The 11,570-nt window shown below is 46.3% G+C and overlaps 1 long non-coding RNA gene across 1 annotated transcript; it reads left to right on the top strand.

Moving 5' to 3' along the window:
- Nucleotides 1–59: 59 nt before the first annotated feature.
- On the top strand, nt 60–3,153 carry LOC118530849 (uncharacterized). The gene is made up of 3 exons (XR_004914853.2): nt 60–168; nt 1,366–1,549; nt 2,620–3,153. It is a non-coding gene; the product is annotated as an uncharacterized LOC118530849 (long non-coding RNA).
- The last annotated feature ends 8,417 nt before the right edge of the window (nt 3,154–11,570 follow it).

Raw genomic sequence — 11,570 nt, 5'->3', positions numbered from 1 at the left:
GGCTCCGCTGGGGTGGCGGGGACTTTGTAGTCGGAGGAAGGCCTGGGGGCGGGGCCGCGGCGGGGGCGGGGCCGCGGCTGCGCGGGCGCCCGGGTTCCGAAGCTCTGTGTGTCCGTCTCCAGCAGCCCACTTTTGGAGAAGAGCAATGTCCCGAAGGTTACGAAGTCGGTAAGCTGTAGCAGTTAGATCTGAGCTCGGTTCGTATAACCCTATTCAAAGATAATTTTCAGGAAAAGATGTAATCCTAATTCTCATTCGGATGTAAATACGGACAAGAGATAAAGACTTATTCTACTCCTTAATCAGCGAAGCTATCAGACGGATGTTAGAACCGGTTCAAAGATAATAGAAAAGGAGACCTGTTTATAGATAAGGAGCATTGAAATGAATATCTAAGTTGAGGCAGAACTAGCTTTTCTGCAGGGTGGGGGTGGGGAGATCACTGAACCCCTAGAGAGACCATCTGCACGCGGTAAAAGAGACAGAGCCTGGAGTCACATAACAGCAGAAAGGACGTATGGTAGACGATGCATCGTGTTCCACTGAGGCACGGATTTTTTTTTTCTACACCCCAAATCTGTGCTGTGCAGTAACTGCAGGGTCCCCAGGCTCACAGGGCCTGAAGGCATCTCACAGATGGCCCAGTTCCCAGCACCTGGGTACAGTTCACAGTAAATGTGGAGGAAGGGGGCCTGAGCAGGGAAGAGAAGTGTAGCTGGGGCCCAATGGTGCATGAGCACCTGGCTCCCGGGGTCCCAAACAGACCAGGCTCGGCCTCTCGCCGTTGGCAAAATCCAAAGGCAGAGACAGGAGTGGTGGGGAAACGAGAAAGGAATTTATTTCAGTGAGGCGGCAGCAGGAAGACAGCGTCTCAAAGACTGTCTCCAAAGTGCTGAAAACACTTCTAGGTTTATATAAGGACAGTGTGGGACAAAAGTGGGTGGGTACGTGCCGGTGGGCAGTGAAGGTCAGGTTGATCATTGTCTTAGGGTCAATCATGCGGGGTCTTGTGGGCTCGGGGCAGTGTTTGTGGCTTAAGGGGGTAGTTTAGGTTCCCACCCTGGGAAAGGGATACTTTGCCAGAGTTACGGGGTCTTTTGCCAGAGTTAAGAGATAAGCTGCAAGGAAGAATTTAATCAGAAAGTACAGACTGAGGTCAGAATAGAGGTGGTTGACATCCCCTTTCAGAAGCAGGAAGTCCAAGGAGGCCAGATGCAGGGCTGGGGCCCACAGGGCCAAGCTTGGGCCAGCCTGAGGCTCTCCGCCCCCAGCCACCGAAACCCCTTTGTGTAGCTGGGAGTGTCCAGCTCTGGGCTGCAGCTGCTGCCCAAGCCAAGTTGAGAGGCCTCTTTACAATGGTTGCAGACTTTGAACTTTGTGAGGCCCCAAGCTTCCATAAACCCCAAGCGTGGGGTGATGACTAAGGCTGCGGAATATGAGCTGGAGCAGGAGACAGCGGTCCATGGGGAGGACAGAGAGTGCAAAGCCCTGGGAGGTTGGCCAGGAGAAGGGGGAGCAGGGCCACGAAGCTCACTCCAGCTGTGATCAGGTGAGCCCACAAGATGTAAAGTCTTGATTTGTTCTGTACTTAACCAGCTCTTCGCAAGTGCTTACCTGCAGCTTCCTGATTACATAAATAAACTTTTCATCCTAACAATCAAAACATAGTTCTTAGAGATATACTAAACAGCCCTTAGGTAATGCTCAGTCTCTGGGGGAAAAAATATGCCCGGGTCTCTCTCTTCTGTTCGTCTGCACAGCATTGGCCTCTGGTCTAGGGGGACCGGGAAGAACGGGTCCTGTGGCCTGTGTGTTGGCTCCTACTTGCTGCCTTCCTGGCAGACCCTTGTGGCTCCTGGTCTCCGTGGGGATCAGGGCGATCCTGGAGGCCCGCACATCTGCCTTGAGGTCACATTGGTCCCTGCTGGAGCTCCAGTCCCTTCTGACATCTGGCTGGGCCCTCTAAAACCTTAACCTTGTAAGATTTCCAGATAAAATCCAGGACGTGCTCCCCTGCACATGGCCTGCCCGTGTGGCTCCGTCCGTGGCCTCGCGCCCACTACGTGACAATAAGGTGGCATACGTGGGGTGCCTGCCCTCGCCCAGTCCCTACACGCACATTGCCTGCATTTTCTCCCTCTGGGAATGTAGAGTGCTGCAGATAAAGCTAATGTCCCTTTTAACCCACCGCCCTGCTGGTTTCCCTGCCTTCTGTCCCTCAGAAATGCCCCTGTGTTTCACCAGTTTCATCAGTCGGGCCTATATCCTTCCAGATGTTGTAAATCCTTTCACACACATGTATGCACCTGGAACATGGTGTGTGGCTTATAAAAATAGTATCATGCTGTACGGATTACTCCATATCTTGCTTCCCCCCACCCCGCCGTATTTTTTAAATCAAGCCATGCTGATTTATGTGGCTCTAACACGTTCATCTTTGCTGTTAAATACGTTGCCTCTTCAACACACCAGCGTCTGCTTACCCCTCCACCCATCAGCAGACATTTCCACAGCAAGCTTGTGTTTGCTTTCGTTTTTTAAATGTTAAAAGGAATGTCTTCGCATAAACCTTCTTGGGCACCCAGAGGGTTTTTTTGTTTTTGTTTTTTTCTTTTTCAGATACAAACACAGGAGTTGCTAACTAATCCCGTGCGCATTTCCAGACTCAACAGTCAGCCCCTAAGGAGCTGGTCCAAAGGGGCTCTCACACTGACACTGTTCCCTGCGCTGGGGAAGTCTGCCTCGCCGCACGCCTCTCTCGGCCCTGGTATTGGCTAGCTTCCGGATTTTTGGCTCACCTGATGGGCGCACATAGTTGGCTGTTTTAATGTGAGGCTGCGCAGCTTTTCTACTGCTGACCAGCCATTTGGAAATGAATCCTTCCTCCTGAGACAATCTTGTTGGAGTCATTGCCCATTTCTGCCGGGGTTTTTTCCTTACTGATGCGGGGGAGGGTATCACATGTCCCAGATACTTACACTTTGCTTTGTATACATGTAAACGGAGCAAATACGTGTGCTGCGTACCTTTAAAAAAAAAAAAAAAAAGATTTTATTAATTTAATTGAGAGAGAGAGCACAAGCAGGGGGGGAGGAGCAGAGGAAGAGGGAGAAGCAGGCTCCCCCCTGAGCAGGGAGCCCGATGCGGGGCTCCATCCCAGGACCCTGGGATCATGACCTGAGCCCAAGGCAGATGCTTAACCAACTGAGCGACCTGGGCGCCCTATGTGCTGTGTTTCTTTTGAACTCTTTCAAGGTATCTCATAGGATTGGTATTTCAGATCCGAGAGGGTCAAATTATTAACATTGTTTTATGACTTTGCTGATTTCTCCTATTGAGGAGGGCTGTCCCAGCTTTAAGGTCAGGAAGATGTTCTCCTACATTTTTAGCTAATAATTGTCACATTTAGTGGTGGGGTGTGTGTATTTTGCAGATATATAACTTCCAGATGCCTTTGGAGGTAGGTCTTTAACATGTCATCTCCCTTTTTTGTTTTTTGGCGTGTTCAGATTTTTCTTTCTTCCTGGGCCAGTTTTGCTAATAAATGTTTTCCTAGAAAAGTGTCTATTTCATTAAGGTTTTCAGATGTGGGGTATTAAGTCCTTCCTGATCATAGTTTTTAATCTCTTGGTTATGCCCTCTCTTTAATTTAATGTTGTTTATTTGTGTCTTTTTTTTTTCCTTGCCACTTTTTGCTAAAGGACTATTTTATTAGTCTTTTCAAAACACCGGCACTTGGGTTTGTCCTATTTTTTGGTTTGTTTTCTGTTTCCCTAACCTCTTCCTTTTATTTTCTTTCCTCTTATTTTCTTTGGATTTATTCTGTTGTTCTTTTTCTGTTTCAAAGTGGACAGTTTGGTTCACTTATTTGTAAATCCTTCTTGTTTTCGTATAAATGCAGCAGGGGAATGCATGTCTCCCCGAGAATGCCTCACACCGTGTCCCACAGGTTTCCATAGGCAGCACTGACATTTCCATCAAGTTCTAAATACTTAACAAATTCTGTTAGCTCCTCTCTGCGCCATCCAGAACGGCCCTTGATTTTGCTGCAGCAGAATTCATCAGTCTTGTCTGTTATGATTAGTACTTTCGTGTCTTTTTCAAAATGTATTTCCCTACCCCAAAGGCATGACCATATGGAATGCTCCGTCCGGTTATTTTCTAGAAGTGCTACTGTTTTGCCTTTCACCTTCAGATCTGCAGCTGGATTCATTTTTGTTTATGACATGAGGGAGGAGGGCTCATTTTATTTTTTATCATATAGATCTCCAGTCAGTCTGTGGTTTTTGGAAAGACTGCCCTTCATCCAGTGCTCTGCAGGGCTCCTTTTTGGAAAATCAGTGTCCATACATGCTTGAATCTGTTTGGGGCTCTGTGATGTTGTGATTTCATAATAAGAAATGTGTATTTGGGGGACACCTGGGTGGCTCAGTTGGTCAAGTGTCTGCCTTCGGCTCAGGTCATGATCTTGGGGTCCTGGGATCAAGCCCCTGTTGGGCTCCCTGCTCAGTGGGGAACCTGCTTCTCCCTCTGCCCCTCCCCCTCCCCTTCTCACTCGCTCTCTCTCTTCTCTCAAATAAATAAATAAAATCTTTAAAAAGAAGAGAAATGTATATTTGGCCTTCATTTCTGACACAGCGCTCCTAAACCCTTGGAATTTCCTAAGTGATAAGAGCCAAAAAGGTGTCTTTTATTAATCATAATAAGCCCCTTTCAGCCACACCAGGGTTTATGTCAGGGAGAGGGACTTCCCAGACTTTTGGAAAGACCCTAAGCATGGGGGCTGGTTTGACCTGGAACCAACCTTGTTGAGAGAGTTGGAACTTTTGGGACCACCCCCACCACCTCCTGGGAGGGGAAAGGGACTGACATTGAGTTCATCACCACGGGCCAATGATTTAATCAACCATACCTATTCACTGAAGCCTCTGTACAAATTCTGAGCTCCAGGGTTGGGAGAGCTTCGGGGTTGGTGAGCCATGGAGGTGCTGGGAGGGGGCACACCTTCCCCCACCCCCCCACCCCACCCCCTCTCCAGAGAGCTCATGGAACCTCCACCCCCCCTTCCCACATCCTCTGCCCTATGCATCTCTTCCATCTGGCTGTTCCTGACTATAGACTTTTATAATTATAAATCTCGTGCCCATCCAGTCCTGCCTTGGTGTTTGCTTCTTGGAAGGCAAGAACCAGCATACCGTGCACAGATTTAGATTTTATATCATCTGAATGATATTCTGTAGTTCTCCATACAGACATCCTGCACAGCTGCTGTTAGATTTACCCCAGTAGGTGAAGGACACGGGTAAGTGGCTTCTCCGATGGGTTCCATATGGCTGCACGTTCTCTTCCCCTCCTCCCAACAAAGGATGGAGTGTAGTACCCACCTCTCTGGGCTGACTGGTGGAATATGGCCAAAGTCGCTGTGCTGGGACTTGTGAGTCTAGGTCTCAGGAGGTCGCGCAGCTTCTGCCCCTGCCCTCGTGGCCCCCTCTGCTGAGAGCACCGTGCTGTAAAGAAGGATAGAGGACAATGTGGAGAGAGAGCCCCACGGGCACCAGCCGTGCACGTGAGCCCGACATCGGCCACCTGCCCCAGCCCCACGGCAGACCCAGCGAGGGAGCCCAGCGAGGCCAGCAGAAAGAAGCACCCAGCCACCCTCCAGAGTCATGAGAAACAATGAGCTGGGGGTCTGTTTAAGATACTGAGTGTTTTAAGTGGTTTATTAAGGGACAAATGATAACGACTCCGGCGTTTGTTTTCAAATTTCATTTTCTGTTTGTTGCTGATACCGCGGTTTTGTATATCAACCCTACATCTATCAACTACTAATTAACCTGCACATTCTTTTGGATTTTCTGTGTAACTCATCAACTGCGAATAATGGCAATTTTATTTCCTCCTTTTCTAAATCCTCACATCCTGCATTGACTTTCCCTTCCTTACCACACTGGCCGAGACTTCCAAAGCAATGCCGAGTAAGTGTCCTCGCAGAGTCCCGGCCTTGCCCCGGGTCTCCAGAGAGAGCTTTCCACACTTCACCTGGAGTTACGTGCTTGTTGTCAGTTTTTCCGCAGGTGGGCTTTATTAAGCAAGGGAACTCCTTGCCAATAGCAGGTTTACCAAGACTCTTCCATCCTGAATGGACATTGGGTCTCATCAAACACGTTCACTGTAAGTCCCTGTTAATGTGATAAAACACATTGACCTTACGATGTTATCCAAGCCTGTCTTCCCACAGTAAACCCACTTTGCTCGTGACACGTCATCTTCCCTCCTACTGTGGGCTTCACAGGCTGATGCGGATTTTCCCTCCTGTTTGAGCGAGGGACCGGCCCGCACTCCCCGCTCCCGCAGTGCTCTCCTGGGTGCTGCCATTAACATTATGATCATCTGAAACAAGGTGGGGAATATGCCCTTTTCTCTTTTCTGGGAGAGTCTGTGCAAGATTAAGCTTGCTTGTCCACAAACATTTGGTAAAAGTTTACTCATAAAACAATCTGAGCCCACAAGTTGATTCTGTTAAAAGCTTTTTAATTACAGAGTCTATTCGATTCTTTTAAGACTTCAGATCGTCCCTTTCTTCCTGCATCACTATCGGGAGTTGGGTTTTTTGGAAACAGGAAAGTGCTCATTTCATCTCATCTTTCAGATGCGTTACCATAACGTTGTCCCTCAAATTCACGTCCTGTTTTCCGCGTCTACAGCATCTGGAGTGATGTTTCTTTTGTTTCTCTTCCTATTTCATTGTTTTTTCCTTTTATCTTTGTTGTTTCCTTCCTCTTACTTTCTTTGGTAAGTCTTTCCCTAAGTTCTTGAAGTGAACGCCCGTTTCATTGATTTTCAGCCTTTCTTCATCTCTGATACTTGAGCGAAGGTAACACATTAACCATGGCTTTAGTATAGCCCACAGGTTTTGGTACATCGTGGGGTTTTTTTTTTTTCATTTTAATTAATTTCAAAATATCTTCTAACTTTCTTGTGATTTGTTTTTTAATCTATGGGTTATTTCAAAGTATATTTCCTAACTCCCAAACATAGGGGGGTGCCCTAATGTGCTTTTTTGTCATGGATTTTTAGCATCACTGAATTATATATTTGAGTATATAACTGAATATATGCAGAGAAAATACTCTGTATGATTCAGTCCTTCGAAAGTAGAACTTGCTTTATGGCTAAAACCAGGTGAATTTTTAAAAATAGGCCATGTGCACCTGAAAGTGTGTATTTTGCAGTTGGTGTTCTAAAAATGACCATTAAGTTAGATTTTCTTATCATATTTCTCAAATCCTCTATTTATTGATTTTTTTTAAGAATATGATTATTCTAAGGGCACCTGGGTGGCTCAGTCATTTGAGCGTCCAACTCCTGATTTGGGCTCAGGTCATGATCTCAGGGTCATGGGATCGAGCCCCAGTCCGGCTCTGCGCTAAGCACAGAGTCTGCTTGAGATCCTCTCACTCTCCCTCTCCCTCTGCCCATTCCCGTGCTTGCACACACACTCTCTCTCTCTCTCGAATAAATAACTAAATCTTAAAAAAAAAAAAAAAAGAATGTGATTATTCTATCAGTTACTGAGAGAGGCGTGTTAATATTTCCCACTATGATTCTGCATTTGTTTTTTCCTGTTCATTTGCCTTTACGTATTTAGAGGCTGTGTTATTAGGTACGTGTAGACTTTAAATTTACCTTCTCTCTTCCTGGTGAATTGACTGAGCAATCATCGTGAAATGACCACCTTTGTTTCTAGTAATGCTTTATGCATTAATGTCTACTTTGTCTGATGTGATAGTTTTGTGGGTTTGTTTGGTATTTTTTTTTTTTTTTTTAGAGAGAGAGCAAGACCGAAGGCAGTCACACATGCATGAGCAGGGTGGGGAAGGCCAGAGGGAGAGGGAAAATCTTAAGCAGGCTTCACGCTCAGCGATCAAGCAGGGGCTCGATCCCAGGACCCTGAGATCATGACCTGAGCCAAAGGCAGACACTTAACTGACTGAGCCACCCAGGCGCCCCCAAGACACTTTTTTTTATATATATACAGGCACTGTTTGTTTAGAATTACCACCCAATTTACCATTTTGTCATTCATGTCTGTGTTTCTGACCTTCCCTCTGGGATCACATTCATTTTGTGCAGGTTTGCCATTGTCAATGGCTCCCAAGTTTTTTTGCTTGATTTTTTATACTGTCATTGGGAATGGAACTTTAGATCAACAACTGTGACTTTTCAGTCCTTCAAATGTGCCCTTCCCCTCTCACTCGGCTTCCACTCCTTCTGTCCAGAGGTCAGCTGTCGGGCTCATTAGTGCTCCTGGGAAAGAAAACATTCCCCTGTGGTTCAGCTTTCCTCTTTGTCTTTGGTTTGTAATGGTTTCCCCACCGTGTCCATGCTGGGCGCGCCCTTGCTTTCATTCATGCTGTTGGGGATTCACTGAGTTTCTCGAGTCTGTGCCTTCGTGACTTTCATCCATCAGGTGAAAGTCTCAGCCGCTTTCTTCTCAAATATTGTTTCTGTAGCATTCTTCCGTGTCCCCTTCTGGCACTCCAGCCACCCACACGTTGGGCTTTCTCACTGTCCACCCCGTGCGGATATGTTCTCCATTCTGTATTTCCCCTCCCTTCATCTCTCCATGCTCCTTTCTGAATATCTTCTTCTGATTCATCTTCCAAGTCACTGATTTTTCCCTTCAACTCTGTACAACATGCTGGCATGCTCCTCCACAGAGCCCTTCGTGTCTCTTCTTCTGTTTCTCACTTCTGGACGTTCCTTTTGATTTATTATTATTAATTAGTATTAGTTTCAAGTTCTCTGCCACAATTCTGTTTTACCTTTATCTCCTCAAATATAGCAAGCATAGCTGTTCCAATGCTTGATTGTGATAATGCTACTGTGAGTTTCCCACCCCACCCCACCACCCCCCGCACGGCAAGCATGCAATACACACTTGTTGGATATTTTTTTTTTTTTTTTTTTTTTTAAAGATTTTATTTATTTATTTGACAGAGAGAGAGAGAGACAGTGAGAGAGAGAACACAAGCAGGGGGAGTGGGAGAGGGAGAAGCAGGCTTCCCGCCGAGCAGGGAGCCCGATGCGGGGCTCGATCCCAGGACTCTGGGATCATGACCTGAGCCGAAGGCAGACGCTTAACGACTGAGCCACCCAGGCGCCCCTTGTTGGATATTTTTAATGAGGAGGATCTCAGACCAAATGGACGGCTCATTTGGTGGCTATCTCAATTAAACCTTTGGAACGTTTTCTTATCTTTCAGCAGGGAGGTTTCCGAGTTATCTAGAGTATACAGACTTCTACTCTTATTTGTGAAAATCTCTAAATTGGAAATTTCTTGTCCTTGCCTGACCATCTGCATAAAGAGAAATGGGCTCTGCTCCATTCTGCCCTAGGAGGAGCTGGTTACCGGGGCCAACTGATGTAGGCCATCTGAGGTCACTACGCCTTTCCAAGCCCTACTCCAGCTGTGTGGGGACATCAGAGAGAAAGGCATGGTCCTCAATTAGCTGTTCCTTGTGGACTGCTTCCCTTGGCACCTGAGTCAGCCTCCTGCGTTTGTGTGATCTCATCCAACAGTTGGTTCCAAAATGCTTGTTAAGTAATGCTCTTGGAAGAACTAAGCCTGACAATCCCATCCCACCTCACTGAACCCTGGACCCTGACCCCCTCCGGAGCCATGCCCAGAATAATGAGCCTGGCTCTGAAGGTCACCTGTCTGGAGCTCCAGGACTCCCCAGGCCTCAACAGAGAAGGGCAAGGCATTCTAGTGTGTGTGTGTGTGTGTGTGTGCGTGCATGCACGCGCACATGTGTTTATAACTACTGAGATATAATTTACAAAACATACAATTTGCCCATTTCAAGTGTGCAGTCCGTGGTTTTAGTATATTCACCCAGTCACATGACCACCCCTACCATCAGTTTTAGAATTTTCATCACTCCAAAAAGAAAACCTCGTCCCTGTTAGCACTCACTCCCTTCCCCCAAACCTCAGCCCCTGGAAACCTTTAATCTACTTTCTGTCTTTATGGATTTGCCGGTCAGGACATTTCACATAAGTGGAGTCATATAATATGTGGTCTTTTGTGACTGGCTGCTTTCACTTGGCTTCATGTGTTTGAGGTCCATCCGGGCTGTAGCAGGTGTCACTACTTTCTTTATAGTTGAGTACTTCTCTATCGTACAGACAGACCACATTTTGCTCATTTATTCATCATCTGATGGACTTTTGGATTGTTTCCACTTTTTTTATTATGAATCATGCTGCCAAGGACGTTCATCCACAATGTTTTCTTTTCTTTCGGGTATACACCTAGAACTGGAATGGCTGGGTCACCTGTAGCTCTGTGTTTAATATTCTGCAGACACGTAAGATGGTTTTCCGAAGTGGCTGCACCATTTTACATTCCTGCCAGCCGTGTCTGAGGGTGACAGCCTCTCTCCATCCTTGCCAACATTTGTCGTTTTGATGACAGCCATCCTGTTGGTTGTGAAGTTGTACCTCACTGTGGTTTTGACTTGCGTTTCCCTGGTGGCTAATGATACTGAGCATCTTTTCAGGGGCTTATGGGTCATTTGTCAGTCTTCTTTGAGAAATGTTTATTGAGACCCTTGGTCTATTTTTTAATTTGTTTTTTTTTTAATCATTGAGTTGCAAGAGTTCTTAATGTACTCTGGATATAAGTCCCTTATCAGATCTATGATTTACAAATATTTTCTCCCATTCTGTGCTGTCCCTTCACTTTCTCAGTCATGTCCTTTGAAGTCCAGAATTTTAAATTTTGGCGGTGTCCGATTTATCTATATTCCCTTGTGTTACTTAGGGTTTGGTGTCACATCTAGGAAACCACCGCCTGATACAAGGTCATGATGATTTACAGCCGTACTTTTTTCTAAGAATTTTGTACTGTTAGCCCTTATATTAAGAACTTTGATCCGCTTTGAGATAATTTTTGTATATGGTGTAGGATAGGGATCCAGCTCCACTCTTTTGCATCCAGAGGCATCTTGTTTTATTTATTATTTTTTTGTTACGTTTTTGTTGTTGTTGTTGTTGTTGTTTTCATGATCTGGAAGAAGGTCTCATTTTATTCCCATTACTATGGCCCCAAAAACCCAGTTTGCCATCATGCCATTGCGTTCTCGCACATGTGCACACACACACACGATAACCCCATAGGATGGGGAGTGCACACCTCACCGCTCCCAGCCCTGACTACGGAGCATCCTGAAAGTTGTAGCATAAACAGTTTTCTGCTTTGGCTGAGTCATCGGCTGTCTCTACGCCCTTTTGCTAAAACACTAGTATTTGTTTTGCAGCTGAGTTTATCAGGTCTTTTCCAGGAATGGCTAGTCAATGCCTTACTAGCCAAGGTCAGGGCACAGGAGAAGGGGCCTATGCAAAGTAAATAGTTTTGTGGGGGGGAGTCAGATGGAGCCCATAACTAGGTGCCATGTATGCAACTCTTCTGAGAAGGCTACATCCATGTCGGACTGTAGTTAACATCCCCGAAAAGTCCTCTGGAAGGCAAGTACCCCATCTTATGTGTCATGATGCCCCCAGCA

Source organism: Halichoerus grypus, chromosome 2 (assembly GCF_964656455.1).
Source record: "Halichoerus grypus chromosome 2, mHalGry1.hap1.1, whole genome shotgun sequence".
Classification (NCBI taxonomy): domain Eukaryota; kingdom Metazoa; phylum Chordata; class Mammalia; order Carnivora; family Phocidae; genus Halichoerus; species Halichoerus grypus.
This window is presented reverse-complemented; position numbering and strand designations above follow the sequence as displayed.